The sequence below is a fragment of the Furipterus horrens genome, unplaced genomic scaffold (genome assembly GCF_987537825.1).
Source record: "Furipterus horrens unplaced genomic scaffold, mFurHor1.1.pri manual_scaffold_11, whole genome shotgun sequence".
Taxonomy (NCBI): Eukaryota; Metazoa; Chordata; class Mammalia; order Chiroptera; family Furipteridae; genus Furipterus; species Furipterus horrens.
Window position 1 is genome coordinate 73,738,338 of NW_028327181.1, and position 24,171 is coordinate 73,762,508.

General features: G+C 40.1%; 1 protein-coding gene across 1 annotated transcript in view; it reads left to right on the top strand.

Annotated features, from left to right (window-relative positions):
* The window catches only part of CA10 (carbonic anhydrase 10 (inactive)), a 440,048-nt gene that overhangs the window by 76,471 nt on the left and 339,406 nt on the right, over positions 1-24,171 (top strand). The gene's annotated exons all lie outside the window — the stretch shown is intronic.

Sequence of the window (24,171 nt, forward strand, 5' to 3'; positions counted from 1 at the left end):
AAAGACATGCTTTGGTTACCTTCACAGGCAACTGATTCCGCTTTATTGAAAAGCAGCTGGGTGAGCTGTTGGGAGGTAACCTTGTAAGGGTAAATACTGCTCATTGAGTTGTGTGATAATGGGATGTTTACAGAATAGCCAGCAGGATGCTTCACACTCAGGTTATATGGGTTTTGTCAGGTGGAGGATAATCAAAGGCAGCAAGACTATAACCTCCAACCGGGAATCCTGCTTCTTATACCTGCCACAGGATGCCAGGGAGGTGCCTGTGGACTTTGTTACTGAATGTAACATTCTGTAGCATTCCCGAAAAGACAGACTATATAGCAAAATCTTTGTGCAGCCAGTATACGGCATGTGATGCTTTTAACTTTGAAGATTTGACAATAGGAGGGAGCCAGATCCCCTCCTCCCACCCCAGACTGGGTTGCAGGGTCCCAGTGTGATGATAAGGGCTGGAAAGGGGCACCTACCTTCTTCCCCACCCCACCCCCAATACAAACCCACTCCATGCCTCCTTGTGCCTGGACCCATGACAGCTGTGATAACGCTTGCATTTCAACTCCAAATTGCCCTCCACCATGTCTGCTCCCCTCGTGGAACAAGAGTTGGGTCACCAGGTCCTGCCAAGTGCCAAACCATTGGCTCCTTTTCAGCCCAGGCTCTGATCACCAGTGAGTCTTCGTTTAGACACTTCCTTTTCCTTTCTGGAAGAGGTCTCATTTCTAGATCAACCGTTTCTAGATGTGAGGGCTCCCTTGCCGCCTTCTGTGCCTACTCATCCTGTATCGCATGCATGGACGGTGTTCTGGAGCGTCTTCCTTGGCCTGCTCAGCTGTTCTCACAGCCTCGGCGGCCACCTGTTCAAGCCGGCCACTCCAAAATCTCTAGCTCTCATCCTAGCCTCTTCCGGGTTATGTCCTCACTTTCCAAGCTTTTGAACAGCTCTACCTTCCAATTTTTAGAGTCCTGGAGAGTCACAGGTGCAGCTGATACCAATTAGAAGCCCTATTATATTTTATTTCAGGCTGTCTGCCTTACTTCTGGAGATTTGACTGTTTTTCCTCTCCAGAATGATCTTTCTAACACTATAGCAGTTACCCAGAATCATGCCTCATTTTAGAGTGGTTTACAATTAGACAAGACCTCCTTGCATTTATGTTTTCTGTAAAAATATTACCCAGCTTAATCAGAAAAAAAATTATACTGTCATCTCATGAGCATGAAAATGTCTAAGTAATATATCATAATATTATTATATATTATATACTATGTCATTCTATAACACGTCCTGATTTTTAACTATGCACTTTGTTTTGTGACAGCTGCTTTTCCTTGAAGACATTTTTCTGGGCGCTCCTACCATTTCTATTCTAATGTAGACGGAGGACTGTCTAAGCTTGTCGCTCAGCTCTCACACACCTCCTGTGTCATTGCTGCTCTTTCGCACGTGTTGTGGTGTACCCTCAAATTCACTTTATGATTTTCTGAACTCTGTATTCACATTTTTCTTTTTTGTTTTTTACAGAAAGGCAGTGTGGCTGATTAATTTTCTGGTCCTCACCTCAGGTGTCCAACAAATTTTTTTTTCTTTTTTGCCCTTTCATTTGAATGATAGTTTGCTTGGTGATAGAATTCTGGTTTCGAAATTACCTTCGTTCCACTGTTTCTAGGTATTATTCTCTACTGTCAGCTTGCAGGCAGTGTCCCAGATGAGAATTCGGACACCTTTGTGAATAAGTGCCCCCAGCCTAGGCTTCCACTAGCTTTTACCACATTATTTTTACCCTTGAAGTTCAGAAGTGTCACAGAATGTATCTACATGTGTGTCTATTTTTATTATTTGTGCCCAGCGTGCTGAAATGCAGGTTCTGACAGGACAGAGATATATTTTCTGTTTGGTTCACTGATCTATAAATGCTAAGAACAGCGCCTGACAGAGTAAGAGCTCACTGTGTCATGTAAATAGATTAAATGAACTAATATTCAAGTCACTTCTTATTGTAGGGATGTTTTCTTCTATTATAGATCTTCTCCTATCTGTTCATTCTGCTCCTCACATTGTGGACAGGTTTTGGAACATACAGGACTTTCCGTCCAGAGTTTCCATGTCTTTCCTTGTTCTCATCATCTCTGTCTGTCTTTTTATATTAAGTTCTAGGAGATTTCCTTTACGGTCATCAATATTTCTACTTTGGCCTTCAGCAGAGTCTGTTCTTTTGTACAGGACTTCTATTAACCGTGTCAGTGTGGCAATCATTTTAATTTCTAAAAACTATGTTTGTTTTTTGATTTATCTTTTATGAGTATTTTTTTGTTTTATAGATATATTATATTCCCAAATCCCTACAAGGATACTAATTGGATTTTTTAAAGTTTTCTTTGTTTTCTGTATTATCTCTCTTTGTTAACCTTCATTCTTCTCTTTTATGCTGTTGATTTCTGTTATATGTCTGGTTATCCTTGGCTATCTGTGTTTTAAACTAAAACTCAGTATGTGATTGAACTGTCTTCTCTTCAAGGTATACGAGCAGAGGGTAAAAAGGCGAGCTGGTCAATCTGTCTCCAAAGTAAGCAAGTCTTTATTTTCAGGGAGTGGCATATGTGGTTGCATTTCCCTCTTCTGCAGAATAGCCCATCACCTGTGTGATTGTGAAGTTCCCTTACATTTGGTCAGCTCTCTCTGAGCCCCGGCACATACTAAGAGGGACTCCCCCTTCCCCCCATATCTCTCTCTCTACGTCACTGGAGGGCTTCAGCATGGATTCAGCATGGGAGCTAATGCCGCATCCAGGCTTAGCACAAATATGCAAAGGAGGAGAAGGAAAGCAGATGAATGCTTCAATAGGCTAAACCCTAATCATCACCCTTTGTTTGACTTGCTCCTGTTCCTTATACTCTGCCTGCAGGTTTGGCCTTTCTCTAGAGAGCCGGGGAAAGGTTAGGAAAGGAGACTGTTACCACTGTAAGGAGCTTATTCTCTCCCCTAGTTAGTTATTCATCCTCTTACTAAACCTGATCCTATCTGCTTGATATCTTCTGAAAACTCCACATTCTCGGCCCTGCAAATGCAGAGTTGTTATGTATTTATTTCCTTTCTAATATCTTTTCTGTAATTATATCTGGGAAGTATGGGTGGAAGAGAGAGTAAATAGGCATGCACTGAATGGTAATGAACCAAAACCTGAATAAGTCCTCTTTTCCCACCAAACAAATTCTTTCTCCCCAGCTCTCTTGTTATTTTGAAGGCCTCCCCAGTTCGGAGAGGCACAAGTCAATGGTTGTTTATCAGGATTGGTAAATTCCTGTCTTCCTTCCTTCCTTTCTTCCTTTTTATCTTAGGGTAAAAAATGCATTTTGATCAAGGCGCTGGGGAGGGGCTGGGTGATAGTGGTGAGCAAGCATGGTCTTGCCCTCTCAAAGCTTACAATCTAGTGGAGAAGGCAAATACCAACGAAATAAGCAGACAGTTAAAATACCTGTTTACAACAAATGGTCTATTGCCTGAAGGAAATAAGAGCAGGAAGGCCTTACTGGTCAAATGTCATTTGAAGTGAGCCCTGAAGAGTAAGTAGAATTTGGCCAGTGGACCAGCAAGGTAAGAAGGTTTTAACAGATTGGAGCATGATCTCTGGAAGTCGTTGGGGTAGGAAAGAGCTTGGTATGTTGGAGGACGGTAAAGAAATCCAGGGAAGGGGTAAGGTGCTAAGCAACATGGAAAGAAAGAAGGAGAAGCTGGGAAGAAGGGGCCCTGCAGGTCATGTAAGGAACTGAGGTTAAGTCTTTACTGAGTAGTAAGCACTTAATAAATGTTAACCAGAGGAGTTCCATGTGTGATATATATGAGTCTATATTCTTCTAGTGATCATTTGGCTATTGTGGGGAGAATAGACTAGGAAAGGGCCTGAGTGGACTGAGGGAAAACAGCTAGAAAACTATTACAGACGTGGAGGTGAGAAACAATGGTGGTTAAAACCAGAGAGCCAGGAGTGAAGGTGCAGGTAAGTGTGCTCATTCTGAAAATGTTTCGGAGGTGGCATGGGCAGGACATACTGATGTGTTTATTAAATGGAAAAGAGAGCAATGAAGAATGAATCTTAAGTTTGGGATTTGAATAACTCCGTGAATGATAGTGCCATCATCTGAACGGGTGAACTGTGACAGATGCAGGTTTGGAGTGGGGAGAGTCCAATATTCTGTCTTCACCACGTTAATTTTGACATGCTGTGAAATATTCAAGAGGAGGCAATGTGGGGACAAGAAAGGTCTAACAGGATGTATACATTGGCCTCCTGCTAACATACAAATGGCATTTAAAACCACCGAGTGATGCGAGACTTATTGGGCTGATCACTTCATAAGTTGCATGAATGTCTAATTTCTATAAGGGGAGACCCAAAAAAGCCCAGAATTATCTTCTGGAGAGTGGGTCCCTTGTAGTACAGGCTTCCCCTGCTAGGTGAGTGTTCTAGGAACCCATCTGTATCAGTGTACCAGCTGGCGTTGTTGTGGGAGGCTGTGTTTGGCTTCAGTGAATTTTTTTTTTTTTTGAAGACTTTTTCAACATGTTTGCCTATTTCATGATGGGTGTTTACAAGCACACCTGCCCAGACTGTACTGAGTGTTCAGCAGTTTTTGACCCAAAGCAGCCTGACCCCTTCTGACCCCTGTTCCCCGCCCTTCCTATTCACCTGATCTTGCCCCGAGTGACTTGTTTTTGTTTTCCTGGATGAAAAAAGTCCTCAAAGGAAAATGTTTTGCTGATGTGGAAGAGGTGAGGCAAAAAAGGAAGAAGCACTAAAAGGCATCAAAATTGATAAGCTCAGATACTGTTTTAAGCAGCGGAAAAATCCTCTTGATAGGTGTATTGCATCACATGGAGAGCACTTTGAAGGTGACTGAAGTTTAAACATGTAAACATAATACACAATTTTTTATAAATAAATTCCATTCTTGGGGGTCCCCCCTTGTATGTTGTACACCTGAAACTAATATAGTATATGTCAACTGTAACTGGAAAATTTTTTAAATTATTTTAAAAATTTAAAGATTATTAAGGTTGATTTAATTACAATTTATTACCAAAATTTTCAGATTCTTAATATGTTTATTATCAATATTCTACATTACCTCCCATTCAAGAAATACTGAAAACCTTAACCTTTCACTTAATTTTAGTATATGGTCTAATAAATACTGTGTATGTCAAAAGGATGACTCCCAAATAATAGTCACCACTTTTAAGCACCACCAGCATTTTGTGTATTTATTTTTAACTCTGAGGACAACCTTGTCAAGAAAGCATCATTAACACTTAGTTCTAGATCTAGAAAATGAGCTTCCATGTGATTGACAGTTTTTCCCATCACCATGCCACTAGAAATGGGCAAAGCTAGAATTTAAACATTGTTATCTTTGAACTTCAAATGCTACTCCCCCCTTTACATATCTCTGGTAAAGGTTATTGAATACTTTCATTTAAAAAAAAAAAACAAAAACACTCACCAAGTGAATGAGATTGCCTCAAGAGAAAATAAAGCTCATCAACTGAAGATGAGAAACCGAGAAAAGCCAGCATTTTAGGGGATGGGCGGAGCTGGAAGGAGTTCAGCCTCCTAGGACAACTCACGTTAATGTGGGACTACATGAGCATTTGTATGCGTTAAACATTCCTATCACACTTACTTTGTTCCAGGCATGACTGCAAGCATGTGGCAAATGTAAATTCATTTTCTCCTCACAACCACCCCCATCAAGTGGTTATATGAAGAAATGGAGGCATGGGAAAGTTTAGCATGTTACTCAAGGTCATGTAACTAGTAAATGTCAGAGCCAGGGCTCTAACCCAGACAGTCTGGCTCTAGTGTTCTGCCTCAGTACTTCTTAGCATCCGGTGGTCTCGCCTGGGTCTAGGGAGACACACTCCTACATGAATATGGGAAGTGGGAATGGAAATAGAGCTGCCCTGTTGGTTTTGTAGACCTTGGTTCTTTCTAGCTCTTGCTGCTTAAAATCAATCTATTGCCAAAACCCATAGCTTTTAACTCTAAAATGATTCTTGCGTGTCATTTCATTATATTCCTTTTACAAGCACTTGAATTTCAGACTTTCAGAATACTGTGATGAACTCCCAAATGGCTGTTATTCTTCCCCTATCCAATCATTTTTCCCACTGCAACCAGATTAATCAAAACACAGCCCCATCCTGTATCTATTAGATCAAAGACCTTTGTGATCTCATGTTATTTAAAGTCATGTCTACACTCCTCTCCTGGTATCCAAAGCCACCTGTAATTTGGGCTCAACTTCCAAGCTCATCAGTCACAATTCCTAGTGTGTGGCTACTGCTGTCAGCGTGGGCTAAGTACCTATTCCCTGGGCACGTCCTCGGCCTTCTCAGCCCAGCAGCTTTGTCATGCCTCTCAGCACGTTTAGAATCTCTTCCCACTCTACCCTCACCCCCAAAGGTTCCTATCCTGTCTGTTGGAGTCTGACCCAACTCATATAACCCAGCATTAGGGACCACCTTGATTTTCAGCTGGAATTGATCAAATTATCTTCTGAGCTCTTAAACTGCCTTTGTACTCTTTACAATAGTCATCACATTGAAAATAGTCAAGGAATTTATTATGTGTGCGGACCATCAGCTCCTAGAGTGCAAGTTGTCAGTATATTTCCAGCCTGCACTGTGCGTGGCTGACAGTTGGTGCTTAAAGTACTTTCGTACTCCACAAACAGATGTAGGCGCCCCTCTCAGCTGCCTTTCCTGCCTGATTAGTGCTTGCAGAGCAATGTCCCTTGTCTTGCTTTCCAGTGGAATGATTCTGCTTCCCAAATGCATTCATATCATGGAGTGATTTATGATATCTGTTGCCCAAACATGCACAGACATCAAGGATGCTAAGTGACTGGTTCCCCAGGTAAGCCATTTGCAGATAAGATGAACTCTGGACATTATTTTTTACCAGTTTGACTTTCAACAAAGTGCCTCTCAAATACTTTAGGTAAAGAAATAAAAAATTTTAAAACATGTGGTTCTTTTTGACGGGGAGGAGGGAGGTGTATTGGTTATATATGGGAATCAAGTTCTGCAAACGTATTTATTTTCATTTAAATAAGAACAAATGGAACATTTTCAGGATTTTGTTTTACTAATATAATATTTTTTCACTATAAAACATTTTAACTGGAATTTATGTTTAAGTTGGAGAAAGCAAGTTATTTTACAATACTTGTGAACTAGGTATTTCGGGTTTTTTGACCATGAAAGTAAACACTGTGTATTGTTTAAACTTTATACTTTTAGTGGTAAAAGCAAGATGGTAAATCAAGTACATAGTAGGATTCAATCTTTTTAATTCTCTCTTAACTATGTAAGAAAAACCCTGGAGAAACAAACCCAGCAAAATTTTAAAAATGTCCATCTCTGGGTCATTGGGTTGTTTTCTCTTCATACATTTCTGCATTTTCTCATTTTTAAATAGTTAGCAGATATTACTTTTATGTTAAAATGTTATTAAAGAACAGTTTATTTTCCAAAAAAGTTGTGGGAAAGAGAGGTGATACTGAGAGTTTTTACAGATCTTGTATGAAACTTGGGAATTGTGAAAACATCCATCTTTTTAAAATCTGTTTTATTGAGCTATCATTTATAGCAGAATTGTTTAATTTTAAATGTATAATGCCATGAGTTTTGACAGATATATACAGTCCTGTAACTAACACCACAATCATGATATATGACATTTTTATCATCTGAAGGAATTATCTTCTGCCCCTTTGTAGTTTGCTTATCAATTCCACCTACCCCTTGGTCCCTAGCAAATACTGGTTAGTCTGCTTTCTATCAATATAATTTTATATTTTCTAGAGGTTCATATCAATGGAAACATAGACTATATGTACGTAGTCCTTAGTGCATGATTTCTTTCCTTTCACATGATTTTTTAAGGCTCATCCATGTTATTGACTGCATCAGTAGTTCATTCCTTTATATTCCTGAGTAGTGATTTGTTTTGTACACATACCACATTCATAACTGATGGACGTTTGAGTTGTTCCTAGATTTTGGCTATTTGGAATAAGACTGCTATAAACATCTATGTACAAGTTAACGTGTGAACATATGTTTTTACTTATCTTGATAGAAGAGGAATTATTGAGTCATTTGGTAAGAATATTTTATTTTATAAGAAGCTGTTAAACTGTTTTCTAAAATGGCTGGACCAGTTTATCTTCCCACCCTCAGTGTAGGAGAGTACCAATATCTCCATCAACACTTTTTATTTTGGTTTTGTATTTATTATTTTGCATAGTCAGTCTTTTTATTTCTTTTTCTTAATTTTAATTTTCTATTTCATTGATCTCTTTTGCAGCATTTATTATTCCGTTCAGCGTCTTTACTCTGGGTTTTATATGTTCTCCTCTTTCTACATTATTTTTTTTTAAGGTGGAAGCTAGAAACCTTGCTTGTGTTCTCTTTTAATATAAGCATTTAATTCTACAAATTCCCTCTAGGTTTAACCTTATAGAATCTCATTGATTTTAATATGTTATGACTTAATTTTTATTCATTTGAAATACTTTTTTTTATTTATCTGTGATTTTATTTTATTTTTTTATCCATTGGGTGTTTGGAAGTATGCTGTTTAATTTACAGATATTTTGGGATTGTTCCAGGTACATTATCATTATTGATTTTTAGCTCATTTCTGTTGTTATCAGAAATACTACTTTATATATTTCCTAACTTCTTAATTTTTTTAAGGCTTGTTTTGTTTCTCAAAATATGGTCTACTTGGAAAATACTCCATGTGCACATGAAAAGAATGTGCATCCTGTTATTGTTTGATGAAGTGTTTTATAAATGTCATTTTGATCCCATTTGTTGAAAATATTTAAGTTTTCCATATATTAATTGACTTTGTCATTAATAGTTATATCAATTATTGAAAAAAAGAATATTGAGATATCAAACAATACTACAAAGCCACTGTAATCAAAACAGTATGGTACTGGCATAAGAACAGACATATAGATCAGTGGAACAGAATAGAGAGTCCAGAAATAAACCCAGGCCTCTATGGTCAACTAATCTTTGATAAAGGAGGAAGGAACATAAAATGGAGTGAGAAGAGCCTCTTTAACAAATGGTACTGGGAGAACTGGATAGGGACCTGCAAAAAAATGAAACTAGACCACCAACTTACACCACACACGAGAATAAACTCAAGATGGATCAAAGACTTAAATGTAAGCCGTGACACCATAAAAGTCCTAGAGGAAAACATAGGCAAGAAAATATCAGATATCTCACGTAACAATCTCTTCACGGATACATCTCCTAAAGCAAGAGAAATAAAGGAAAAAATAAATAAATGGGATTACATCAAACTGAAGAGTTTCTGCTCAGCAAAAGAAAACATCAGCAAAATGAAAAGGAAACCAACCATATGGGAAAACATATTTGCCAATGACATCACAGACAGGGGACTGATTTCCAAAATATATAAAGAGCTGATACGACTCAACATCAAGAAAACAAACAACCCAATTAAAAAATGGGCAAGGGACCTGAACAAACACTTCTCCGAAGAGGACATACAGAAGGTCCATAGACACATGAAAAAATGCTCAACATCATTAGCCATCAGGGAGATGCAAATAAAAACCACAATGAGATACCACCTTACACCAGTCAGAATGGCCATCATCAACAAATCAACAAGCAACAAGTGCTGGCGAGGATGTGGAGAAACGGGAACCCTACTGCACTGTTGGTGGGAATGCAGACTGGTGCAGCCACTATGGAGAACAGTATGGAATTACCTCAAAAGATTAAAAATGGAACTGCCTTTTGAACCAGCGACTCCACTACTAGGATTATACCCGAAGAATCTTGAAACACCAATTCAAAAGAACTTATGCACTCCTATGTTCATAGCAGCACTGTTTACAATAGCTAAGTGCTGGAAACAACCTAAGTGCCCATCTGTAGATGAGTGGATCAAAAAACTGTGGTACATTTACACAATGGAATACTATGTAGCAGAAAGAAAGAAGGAACTCCTACCATTTGCAACAACATGGATGGAACTAGAGAGAATTATGCTTAGTGAAATAAGCCAGGCAAAGAAAGAAAAATACCATATGATATCACCTAATACAGGAAACTAAAGAACAACACAAACAAAGGAACTAAATAGAACAAAGAGCACAATAGCAGTCAATAGGGGGGAGGGGAGAGGGAGAGAAGGGGGATAAGTAAGGGAAGGGTTTAATTAAAGAGCCTGTATAAAAGACTCATGGACATAGACAACGGGGAGGGATATGATTGCGGGAGAGGGGGTGGGCTGGGTGGGGGAGAGAAATTGGGGGAAAAGGGGACAACTGTAATTGAAAAACCAAAATAAAAAAAAAAAAAAAAAAGAATATTGAAATCTCCAATTATAAAGGAGGATTTGTGTATTTATTTCTTCAGTCCTATCAGTTTTTGTTCTGAGTGTTTTGAAACTCTCTTATTAGCATATGAGAACTTTACAACAGTGTGCATCCATTTCTTTTCTCCTGGTTTTGTACAGTTGATGTCATATATTTTATTTCTACATATATTATAGACCCAATTATACCTTGTTATTTTTGCTATAAACAGTTCTTTGAAAAGAGATTAAAAATGAGAGAACGTGTCTTTCATATTTACCCACCTATTTAACTTTTCCTGACGTTCCTTCTCCCTTTGTGTAGATCTACATTTCCATCCACCATCATTTTCCCTAGGATCAAAGGACCTCCTTTGATATTTCTTTAGTGCCTATCTCCTGGCAATGATTACTTTCACATTTTCTGTTTCTAAAAAACAATTTATTTAACCTTTATTTATAAAATGTATTTCTATCTGGTAACAAATTCCAGTTTGCAGGTTTGTTTGTTTGTATTTCCCTTTTAGTATTTGACACTGTTCTATTGACTTTCCGCTCACATAGTTTTGAATAAGTCCACTGTCATTCTTATCTTCAATTCTCTGTATATATAATGTATCTTTCTCTCCTTTGGTTACTTTTAAGATTTTTCTCTTTATCAATGTTGTCATCATAGAGTATGATGCTTCTTATCCTGATTTTCCTTATGGTCAACTGCTCATGGTTCATTGAGCTTCTTGGATTTGTAGATCTTCATAAAACTTGAGAAGTTTAGAGCCATTATTTATTCTTATGTTTTACCATCACTTCTCATTGCCAAAACTCCTTCTGAGAGTCTAGTTACATGTACTTTAGACTGTCTGATATTATTTCACAAGTCTTTGAGGTTCTGTTAAGTTTTTTTAAATTTCATTTTCTCTCTGCTTAATGTTTCATAGTTTCTACTGCTATTTCTTCAAGTTCGAGGATATTTTCTTCTGCAGTGTTTAATCTGTCTGCTATTACTCTCACACAGTGTATTTTTCATTTCAGATATTTTATTTCTCATCTCTGGATGATCCTTTGTGTACTTATTCAAATTTTCGCTTCTCATCGTGTTCACATTCCCTCTACTCCCTTGAGCATATGGAAGATAATTACAATAGCTGGTTTAGTGTTTTTGTCTATAAATTCCATATTTGTGTATTTCTGTATCTGTTTCCATTGATTGATTTTTCTCCAGGTACCTTTCCTGCTTCTTTTTTTAGATTTTATTTTATCTTTGTTCAATTACAGTTGTTCCAATTTTCCCTCATTGTTCTCCCCTGTCCTGTCCACTCCCACCCCTTCTCTCCCACAGTCAGTCCCCACCCAGTTGCTTGTGTCCATGGGTCCTTTATACTTGTTCCTTGATTAGACCCTTACCCTTCTTTCCCCTGTTACCCCCTGACCTGACCCTCTGGTCACTGTCGGCTTGTTCCTTATTTCCATGTCACTGGTTCTCTTTTGCTCATTCATTTGTTTTGTTCATTAGGTTCCACTTATAGGTGAGACCATATGGTATTTGTCTTTAAATGCCTGGCTTATTTCACTTAGCATAACACTCTCCAGTTCTATCCATGCTGACTTCCCATTTTGAATTGATGGCAGATACCGCAAATTCTCTATTTTTTGTTGCTGGATTTTGTTATATTCTGTTTCTAGTGCTGGATTTTGTTCCAGCATGCAGTTAAGTTACTTGGAATCTTTGGTTCCTTTGAAGCCTTGTCAGAGAAGCTTTCCTTCTAGAGCTAATTTAGCTCCACTACTAAGACTTCACCCTTTTATGGGTTCTCCCTGATGCCCCGTGTGTTTTACGCCTCTGTATTTCTACTTTGGATATTGGGAGTACAGACTACTCTCATCCCTGGGTGAGCTTCCATAATTATTGTGACTACTTTCTTTACAGGCTTTGGGTAGGTCTAAGTTTCTTTTCATGCATGCTAAGATGAATGATCAGCCAAGGACTCAAGGGATGCCTCTGTACATCTCTGGAACGTCCTCTTCCTGCAGTTTCCTCCTCTCAGTAAACTGCTCCACAGTTTCTAGCCACTGTGGCTGCTGCAACCTGTGAAGTCTGTCCCCTCAACTCAGTGACACTACCACGTTCTGTTTGGTTCCCCTCCCCACACCCCATGCTTTGAACTGACAATAATTTTTAGGTAGTGATTAGGGACACTCACATGACTCATCTTGTTTGTTTTCCTATTTCCAGGGATCACCGACCTGCACAGCTTGTTGTCAATGTCTGAAATTCATTTCTTACATATTAATTCCAGTTTTCTTATTGTTTAAGGCAGAAGGGTAATTTGGTCCCTATTATTCCAAAGCCAGAAATGAAAGGTTCTTCATCCCTTCTCTATTTTAAGATCTACTTCCAACATCTCGTCCTGGCTGGTTTGGCTCAGTGGATTGAGCGTCGGCCTGCGAGCTAAGTGTCGCTGGTTCGATCTTCCAGTCAGGGCACATCAGAGAAGGAAAACTCTGACTCCAAAAAACCTCCGCTGCCTTGCGGCATACCTCTTCAGGGGAAAGGCTAAGGGAGTAAACCCCGACAGAAAATCCGGAGCCGGAGTCCCTAAGGCGGTTTGACGTTGTAGTCAACACCGGCAACTCCTGCGGCGCACCTGAAGCCAAGCTGTATTGACTCCGTCTTTCCCTTGGACCCTTCAGCTGCGAAGAGAGGGGGGGTCTGCTGCATGGGCAACAGCAGACCCTCCATATCACCCTGCCCAGGCTCTGTAGCTTCAGCTTCACTGGAGAGGACACTCCAGCGTCATCGCAAGATGTCGATTCAACACGGGAGGAGACAGATACCGTGTCACTCCCAAGTCGGACTGCACAGCCATTCTCGGCGGTGCAGATAGACTCTTAAGAAGCTACACCATCGTCTCTCTCTCGAGACGGACGACTGCCGACGACTTCCAACATCTATAGAACACAGAGAAGACTTGAAAAGCAAATCGAGAAGCAAATTACTATGATGAAGGAGGATCTGCAAGCCCCAGAATCTCTAATATAAAAAACATCATTAGTGCAAAACAATAATGAGCACTCATAAGTAGACCAGGTACCTGACATTGACTTGGAATTGGAGTTCCATGATTATAGATGAGCAACGGAAACCACGTTTTCTCTCCAACAGAGGTGGTGATTTTTCTAAGCTATTGATTTTGAAAGTCACCCAAGAATAACTCAAAAAGGGGAGAGGGTGTGAATCTTAATGCTAAAAGGAATCTTTATTATTTCCTTATTTTCTACCGTATCTTCTCTGGTAGGTGACCACCGATACTCTGCTCACATATGTTCTGTAACCAGTCAGTGCCACCTCTGGGAACACCTGTTCTGCTACAGGAATGCCTGGTTTTTAAGTACCTCCTCCGTGCCATTCAGCCAAATATCTCACCCCCTCTGAATAGCATAGAATATATTTTGTTAAGTAACTGACGACTCCTATGAGGTTCCCTGTAAGTCTTTTTTATCTGGACTAAAATGGCTTTCAGGCCCTCTCACCATACTAGTCATTATTCTTTGGACAAACTCTAAACTGTTACTTTTACACTTAACATGTGATTGCCAGAAATAAATACTCTAATTTAAATATAGAGTGAATGGATCCAATGTTTCCCATAGCAAGGGAACTGGACTTCTATGAATGCAGTGTAAGCCGGTATTAACTTTTTTCAAATGTGGAGAGACTAATTCCTAGGTCTATCTGAAACCACAAGTGATGTAGAATACAGTTACTTCCCACCCCGTTGATGTGTAGGGTAGCAGAGCTGATCCCAGAAAGCCACAGTTCACCCACCTGTCTGAGCTGTAGGTGAAGGTTTGTGCTGGTTTCAGGTTCAAAAATCAGTGTAACTTTCATTCCCTGAATTACAGGAAGTGCCTAGTGTTTAAGATGATCACTTCTCCTCTGAGAAGCATTTTCAAATCCCTATCAACAGTGAGAATGTAGAGTCAATCTAATATTTAGAGGAGAAAGTTGCTCATTCTGGGTTTTAATGCTGTAATAAGGATACTTACAGACAGAGAAAGTGGTCTAATAAGTATGTTCATTCTCAGAATCATTTCAGGGGCAAGAAAATAAAGATTTATCTAGACTCTTAAGAACCAAATTGGAAAAAATGGGAATGATTAAATCACATTTCACACATCAAATTGATTACAGAGGAGTAATCATAAAATGTGAGATTTGGGAACAATTTTAGAGATCACTTAATTTAACTCATTTCACAGGTAAAGAAAGTGAGACTGGGAGAAGGAAAATTATTTGCTCATGGTCACATCGTTGGTTTGTGGCCAACAGGCCTTCTGACCCCACCCCCACCCCCCAACCCCAGGCAAAATTTCTACTATAGTGTTTGTACTGTTTCTTGAAAGAGATCATCTCTTTAAAATTAATTCTAAATAGGGCTCTGAGGCACCCCGTGGGCTTAGTTGTAATCACATTAGTATAATTAAGACAAAAAGAAAAGGATAAGCAAAAAATCTGTGAGAGAAGTGTTTCAGAGCGTAGGGCAGGGGAGAAGTCAGGGGGCTGGAATTACTTATCCCTCAGTACACGGAGCTTGTTTCAGTTTTCAGAATGCTTGCAAGGTATGTTGAATTATTTACTCTTTGAGGTAAGCAGGCAGGCAGGACAGATCTGATTTCTTTCCCTTGTGAGGACCCACAGGCTCCGAGTAAGTGAGTGACTTGAACAAGGTAACTCAGCTATCATTTGGCAGAGCCGCGATCAAAGTCTGTTATTCAACGTTGCACAGGGTTGTTTTCGCTGCACAGTTCTCTCCACACGATGATTAATTATGACCTATCCTTTTAATTACAAGTTCACCTGCTCTTACATCAGCAATTTTGTTGCCCTTTACTAGATCAATTAATGGACACTGAGTCTCCATCCACATCTCGTTTAATTTTTAATTCACTGTTCTCTTGTGCATTCTAACGCACGAAAGCAGCGTGCCGTTGTCCAGGGCTCTGGTTCTGCAGAATCCGACCGACTGCAGCGCCGCCCCTTATTAGCTGTGTGATTTGGGCAACAAATCAGTAGCCTCTCCAAGCTTCTGTGGGCTCATTCATGAACTGGGGATAGTAACACCTACTTCATGATGTTTGTGTGAGGATAAAATCACTGATGAGGAATGTGTCTAGTAGGTACCTGGTGACTTCTTTCCTCTTGATAATCTTTCCCTCCTCCAACTTGCTCGCCCCAAACTTTAGTTTTATCTCCCTTAACTTTCCAATATAACATATTACTTCTTCGTGAGTTTTCTCATACTTGTCTAGATGATTTAAAAATGCCTTTTAGGTATGATCTATTTTTTTCCCTCCATCCATTCAATATCTATTTCTTGAGTGAGAATGCCTTCTATATTCCAGGCACTTGGATGCAATAGATAAACCTGGATAGAATACAGACCTAGACAGGTGTGGTCCTTCATGCTGTAGCGCTTACAATCCAGAGAAGAGACAGGAGGTAAATAAACAAATGAAGTATAGTTTGTGAAAACTGCTTTGAAGGAAATAAACAATGTTGGGGTAGAGGATAATGGTTGGTTAGCAAGAGAAGAAGGTCTGGCATGTCACAGAAATTAAGCTTAAAGTGTGGCACTTTGTCATCATTTGGGGGAAAGGTGAAGGAGTTCTAGACTGAGAGAGCAGAATCCCCGAAGACATAGAGGCTTGAAAAGTGATGGTATATATGGGGAAGATACAGACTCTCAGCATGGCTAAGACAAACTTCGTGGAAGGATGTCTGGGGAAGTGAGCCTGGATTAATGTCATCTATGGCCAGATCACAGAGGACAGGTCCTTGGGCATAGTGAAAGGAAAGCATTCCAAACATTATTCTTTAGGTTTTCAGGAGGAGAGTTTTCTGTTTGCTTGTTTTTGAAAAAAAAAAAAAAATATGTTGGTTCTTTGACTTATTGCTGCCTATTACCTTCACCTTCTTGTGTGCAAATTAATCATACTTTATGAAATGTCTGATACAGTCCACTTACAATAAAGCTCATTTTTATATTGTAGTTCCTGGTTCTAAATCCAAGCATCACTCAACCATCCCTATCTTGCTTTATCTCTGGAGTGTCTGTATTATTGACTGTGTCGCCTTCTTGAAACTCTTTTTTCTTAATTGCTGGGATCATATTTCATGAGTCTTCTCTTCCACTTCTCAAAGCTGATGACAAACATCAGTGTGCACCCACTTCTCTCTCTATAAAGTCATTGGGTCATTTCATTCACTGCCAACTATGGATTCAACTGCCAACCGGGGGACCTCAAATTTGCATAGCTGAGGCCTTTCTTGGCTTATAGACAGTTCCACTTAGATATCCTACTTATTCTGACCTCATCGTCTTTTTTTGTCAAAATCTACCCCTCCTTCTTGGTTTACCATATCACTCATCTATGTCATTCTTCCTTCCTCCATTATAATGCAGATGCTAGCATCTCACTCTTCTCCCACTGGCTGCCCATGGCCTTCATGTAAAAAGAGGCTGTTGCAGACAGTCCTTCATGTCTGGCCTTGCCTGTCTCACAGTACCTTCAACCACCCCTCATATTCAAGGTCTGTTCACGTCTGCGAACATGTTGTGCTCTGACACACAATTGTACTATGATAATAACAATGCTAACAACAATTGCTCATGTTCCTTAAAGGTTAATTGTGTTTCAAACACTATGCCAAAGCACTTTACACTCATTATCTTACATAAACCACGCATCAGCCCTAAGCAGTAGATTCTTTTAGTGTCCCTGTTTTTAGCTGAGGGCACTAAGGTTTGGAGGTTGAATAATTCATCCAGGCTTGAATTTCAGAAGAGACAGCCAGAATCCCTGCTGTTAGGCATGATGCTATGCTGCCTTTCACATGCCTTGCTCAAGCTGTTCCCCTGCTTGGAATTTCCTCTTTGCACCTGTTTATTTTGACTGGTTGACTATTATTTATGTTTTAAGATGCCTCAGGTGTCATCACCTTTAAAAAGTCAGGTTCTTCTCTGTGGTCTCATTGCTTCCTATTCTCTCAGGAGTTATACATGCTGTATCATCTATTATTTAATTTCCTTCCACTAGACTGCTAACCCATGTCACAATCATCTTTTTCTACTGATAAACTAGCACAGCACCCAAGACAAGTCAGAACTTGCTACATAATTTTAGAATGAATACATTTTTTTATTGAAGCCCTAATTCCTTCACTTACTGACTACATGATCTCATGTAGGAAATTGAGTCAGGATCTCTGGCATTTTTCTCCTCATGTATAAAATAAAGAAATTGAATCACAGCAGCAGTTCTCCAAGTGTACGAGGTCTATCTGGAAAAAGTCCAGCCATTGTTAATATAATGAGAATGGTTTACACAACATCAATGTAGCCTGGCAGCCAAGGAGAGTTTCCTGAAATGCACATGTGTGAACAATGACGACTTCACTGTACTAGTCAGTGGGGGTGGTAGACTCCATTGAGTGAGCATGTGTACTGTGGGGTCATCACATTCAAAATGACTGAGTGAGCAGAGCAATGAATCTGCATCAAATTTTGTCTGAAGCTTGAACACTCCTTCTGTAAACTATTCAGATGATTCAGAAGGCCGCAGCAATGGGCACCTGGTGATTGGCAACTTATCTACCACATCTTGTGTAGTTTTTTTGTGAAACAGCAAATCATCCAAGTGACTCAGTCCTACAACATCCCAGATTTGGCGCCCTGCGACTTCTGGCTTTTCCCAAAACTAAAATCACCTTTGGAAATGAAGAGATTTCAGACCATCAGTGCTATTCAGGAAAGTATGATAGGGCAGCTGATGGCGACTGGGAGAACTGTGTGAGGTCCCAAGGTGCCAACTTTGAAGGGGACTGAGGCATCATTGTCCTATGTACAATGTTGCTTGTACTTTGCATGTTCTTCAGTAAATGTCTCTATTTTTCATATTACATGGCCAATACTTTCAGAACAGGCCTCATATATCAGCATCAGCATCACCTGGGAACTTGTTGGACATGCAAATTCTCCAGCTCTAACCCCAGATCTGCTAAAATTAGCACCTCTGTTTGCAGCAAGACCTCCAGGTGATTCTGACACATGGCCATATTTGAGAACCACTGGACTAGGGGTTGAAAACTATGACCTGGGGTTCAAATCCCACCTGAGGCCTGTTTTGTCTAGAAAAGTTTTGCCAATCTCTGCACTAAATGATAGAATCACCAAGAGCCCTTCCAGCCCTATGATTCCTTGGCAATGAGTCCAGGGCGATATCTCTGATTGATAGAGGCCTGCCCATTGAGGTCTAGACCCTATGGTCCTACCTTGTTGTAATGTAAGTAACTTATTCCTACTCTCCAACGCTCAGTTTTCTCATCCTGAAAAAATGAGTTTGCATAAGGTTGCTAAATCAATCAGGGTCCAATTTTTTAAAAAAATCATTCCAGCTATCTCACGCAAGGGGAATTTAATACAGGAAACTGGGTTGCACAGATGTTTGAAAGGTGAAGGCATAAAAAGGGTGAGCCAGGGCAACTTGGCATGAATAAAACCAGAAAACAGCTCTGGCCTTCAAACTCAGGGAGCAAAAAGGAAGAGGCCACAAAGAGGAATTTGGGAATCATGAAGTGGGTCCTGAAGGAGCATAACTTAAACCAAAAAAAAAGACAGCATGACAAGATGTCACTCATACCTTAAGAAGGCATTGCCCTGAGCCTGGTACTTCAATGGCCAAGCAAGGCACAGACTTCTGGTTTCCTGGGCTAGTACAAGGTGGTGGCTCTGCGAGTGCTTGGAATATCAAAGGAGCTGCAGCCCAGCAGGTACTAGGAAACCCCGGGAAATGCAGTCCTATGGCTGAAGACTGCAACAGGGTGGCCTTCACTGAGGGGGTGTGGCCCTGCACAGCTGGTCCCAGGACTGCGGGGTGGGGGGTGGGGGTGGGGGACACGACTAAAGAATAGTCATAACTGCTCGGTAGTGCGGAAGCTGCCATCAAGTTGACAGGGGCTAAAGCTGGAAAAGGGCCTCCTTCTCCTCTCCTCCCAACTGCCAGCTTCCCATGAGTGCCTTTCATTGGCAGAACCTAACATGAAGCCAGAAAAGGGAATGAAAAGAGGGAGGGAGGGTCTTGGAGCTGAGAAGCCAAATGACCAGCATAGTCGTTTTTAGGATCTTCTGGGTCTACTTCTACTTAGAGAATTGCATTATATAAATATATTAATTACATAGATAAGCCATGAGGACACTCATGCCTTCTTCATCCACCTCAGACATCATCGTAAGTCATAACCATCCTTTAAGCTTGATATTAGTCTTGGCCTCTGATGTCAAGGCTCTATAAAGGGACCTGTTTTACTTCTGGAATATTTTAGATTGAGACAAGAATAAAGCAAAAGAATGGGATATTTTTTTAATTTTTTGTTTTTATTGTTTCTGATTTTGAACAATATCTCAGGCACTCTTGTTTCCCAATACAATGTTCATCAACAGATTAAATTTCAGTTCTTCCAAAAACGTCCTGAGTACAGACACTTCTTTTGTCATCGGCATTCGCCCCGGTTCACTCTGACTTCAAGGGAGGTCTGCAGGCTTCTAACGGCTTTTGCTTCTCCCCCAGATGCCTCTCAGCCCCATCCCAGCTCTCCTGCTCTCCAGTGGCTTGAGCTGTACACTAGGCTAATTGTTTTTAGTTAACAAAATATTGTTCATCCTTCGGGTTTAAGGGTCTTTCAAACACTGATTCACTCAGGCCTCATAGAACCCACACGATGTGGGTGCTGCTATTAGCTATAGTTTACAGTTGAGAAGGTGACACTCAGAAAGGTCAAGTCATTTTCCGAAGGACACACACTGGTGAAATGGGAGAGCCCGGACTGGATGGACTCAGACAGTCTGGCTTCAGACCCCACTGATCTCCACTCTAAAATATGGTGGACTCCCATGTACTTGTCACCCAGCTCTGCCACATCTGAAAATGCTGCCATATTAGTTTCCTCTCTCTCTCTTCTAAGAAATAAAGCTAGAATTGCAGATAAAGGCACCTGTGTACATCTCCCTAATCTTCTTCCTTGTCCTTCCTACCTAAAGCAAACCACTAACCAAATTTTATATATACATATTTCCATGCAAACTTTTTACCACAGACATTTACTATATTTTATTTATAAGTATCCATTAAAAAATGCACAGTACATTTTCACACTGTTAATCTTTATTGATACAGCATCCTATAATACATATCCTTCTGCAACATTTTTTTTCACTCAATATGTTCCTGAGATTTATTTAGATTGGTAGATGCATTGGGTCTTAGTTCATTTAACTGCAGAATAGTAGTCAATTGTATGGATTTACTGTAAGTTATTTTTCATTCTGCTGTTGATGAGCATTTAAGTTATTTTTAATTATTCAGTATTATGAGCAATGTACAGTGAATATTTTTCTGTATTTCTTCTTGTAGGTTTATGCCAGGAATTTCATTCCTGGATTATAGGGTATACACATATTTGGTTTTACTAGACACTTCTGCAGTTCTTCGCAAATTAGTCGTAACCATATGTGAGGTATTAGTCCACATCCTTCTCAACACGGGGTATTATCATGCATTTGCACTTCCTCAGTATGATGGGGCTGGAATGGCATCCTCTGGCTGTTTCCTTTGGGTTCACATGGGTACGAGCCACACAATGCAATTTTACTGCCTCGCATCTTCGTGCTTGCCGTTTCATTTTGCCAGGAAGGTTTTCCTACTTCCCCACTTAGCAACATCTATTTTTCCTTCATGACTTAAATCAAGAATTTCTCTGAAACCTCTGGCGGTCCACCTCCTCCAGATGCATTTTGCTGCTTTCTCTTTTTTTGTGCCACGGCACTTATATCCCAACTAGGATAATATTTAAGTCAGTTACTGCGAATGATTATTGAGTCCCCCTTTCATTCGCAGAAGGGACCCAGTTTGGACAGTGAATCAGTGGTGCCTTGACACTGACTCTATAGTGGCCTTTATAGCGGCTTACTGACAATCCCATGTTTGCTCCTTATTTCCCCCTTACAAATCTGAGATCTCCTGGACTACTGATTTCCTCATCCAAAGGTCCAGACCCCCAATAGTCACTCCGTAAGTGTTTGCTTCAGCCAGCCACTCCTCTGTCACCCAGAAGGATGGTTTTCAGTCGCTCATGTTTTATTCTCTTTGAATGGGGCCTGACTTGGCCCAGACCCGCTTTCTCTTTGCCAGGGAGAAGTGCAAAGGCCCCCACCTGTGTAGCAGGCTTATCCCACTTTCTTATTAGCACTCCGCCAAGAGGAAGGCAGCGTGAAGTCAGTAACTGAAGTAAGAGAAGGAGGCTGCTTTATGATTTTACTTTAGGTATTGTTTCAGAGCTGAGCTTCATGAGAAAATTAGAGTAAGCCATTGTGTTTCCAGTTTATGGATGCGAATTATTCGGGAAGCTAATAAGTAGACCCATGAAGAAATGGAATTGCTCTTCAAACAAGGTGCCTTGCAAAGTGAAAATAATAATAATCAGATGATATCGATAGTCTTTGGTTGCCATGGAAACGCTAGTTCACCTGCCCGTTAGGTATTGTGGTTCATTTCACTATATTAGGTGTAATAGAAAATCACACACCTGCTGTATTTTTATCCGTGTCTGGGACTTAAAACATTCACTGGGTGTAGTAGCAGTGGCGTGCGTAGGATCATGCGTTGGGTTTTGTGCATTGCAATGGCCTCCCTGTTGGGTTTAGAAGGCAGAACAGTCTGTGCTTTTTACTTCATCCATGTTTATTTGTGGGTATGAAGTTAGACATGATTACCATGCCCATGGTGTGCCCTGTATGTTTCAGACTGCTTCCAGTTTTAATTCTGCTCTTCTTTTAAAACTCGGTAGTGCACTGAAAATGTGTTTATGGCAATAATATTTCAAAGATTCCAAGAGAGTCAGACATTCACAATTTCTCATTTTTATTAACTTTATCTGTTTTTTCCTCTATACAGTTTGTGGATTGGGCAAGTCAGTGCAAAGGGAGAATGTGAGGCTGGAGGAAAAGACACTACCATGTATTTAACCCATGCTATGACCAAGAAACTGTGCCAAGAACTTTGTAATTATTATTGTCTTCAGTCCTTTAGATGTGAGAAACTCTTGGTTTTTTAATTTGTGCAACTCAGTCCTGGAGAAGGGAGGTGGTTTGCTTATAAACCTTCATATGATTAGTGACAAAATCCGGTGTGATTTCCAATACATGGTAGTGAATTGGTGAACATTATGTACTTTTTAACAGTGTAGAAATTTACATTATTGGATGCACTTAACTAAATGTATTTGTGCTTTACGTGTCCAAGAGTTGAAGTCGTTGTCAGCCACCTCATTATAAGCCAATTATTTTATGATGTTTCTTGGGGACATGCCTTGATGGATACCCAAGGTCTGCATATATGGAGCTGAGACAGAAATGGAATCCATTCTGTGCTTCCATGTGACTCCTCAGGTCCCTAGGACTAAAGCAAGTTTCTTGTGTCATCCTGAACACTTTCTCTCACCTCTTACCCTCCACAGGGACTGCTTCTGAGTACACACTCTGTCTCACTTCATTCTATTAATGTTATCCAACAATTTTGAAACTCATCTCTTAAGACAGAAAGGTCAACAGGACCTACTGCATGATCTTTAAAACGCTGATAATGTCAAGATAAACGCATTCTCTTAAATCTGTTTCTAAAGGCTAGAATCGTTCATGCATTTCCAGGAGAGGATAATGACATCAAAATTATTACCAGCAGCCAGTCCCTGCAATCATCAAGGCCAACTGGGATTTACTGCTCAGCTAAACAGAAGCCTCTGCCACCAAATGCATGTTTCCATCCTTGATGGACTCAATTTTAGGGTGCGAAGAGCAAGTGATTCATTACTCTGTACTCTGCAACGAGGTGGTCCGCCCTCTGTGCCAATAAGCAGGTGCTTGTACCCGGCCTAAAAGTTCTTGACTTTTAAAAAGTCTTTCTCATACATATAAAATGTGTGAGATAAATAAGTGTATACCGTTATGGTCAATAAGTTACAGAATAAATCCACTTTCTAGTTTTGCCATGTGGCTTTTTTATACTTGGATAGGAAATGGAATCTGTGGCTAAGGAGTTGCTGGATTTTTAGAAATGTTTGCCATCGTATTTCAGTGGCTCATACTTCTCAATTTCTTTACTGCCCTCTGGAGATTCAGATTCAAAGTGACAATGAGGTGTTCGGACACACCGTGTCAGGTACTTTGTTTCTCATTAATCTCCCACAATAATGGTAATAACATCACTTATGAGACAGGATAGGAATTTCTGGCATTTTACAGGTGAGAAATAGATGAGGGTCTTGAGAGGTAGAGCAGCTTGCCCAGAGTTGTGTGATGTAGGTCTTCAAACACCCAAATTTATGCTCTATTCTTGTAACACTGCTTCAGTCTCAGCAGGATTATCGTCACGGTAAAGCAACATGATGCTGCAAATCAGTGGTGCTCACTCTAGAATCAGAAACAGCACTCAGACGTTGTTTGAATGTGGTTTGATTTGTTGGCCAAAGGATGTTTTGAGATCATCTCTTGAAAACTTAAACTTGAGATGGTAACTGCCCATCTCCTGTGATGGTCATACGTATAAATTAGGCAAGGTGGGGGACCAGGAAGCCTATCGGGACCCTTTCTGTTTTCTGGGATGTGATAGAGGAAACATAAGAGAAGGAAAACCTGAGAGC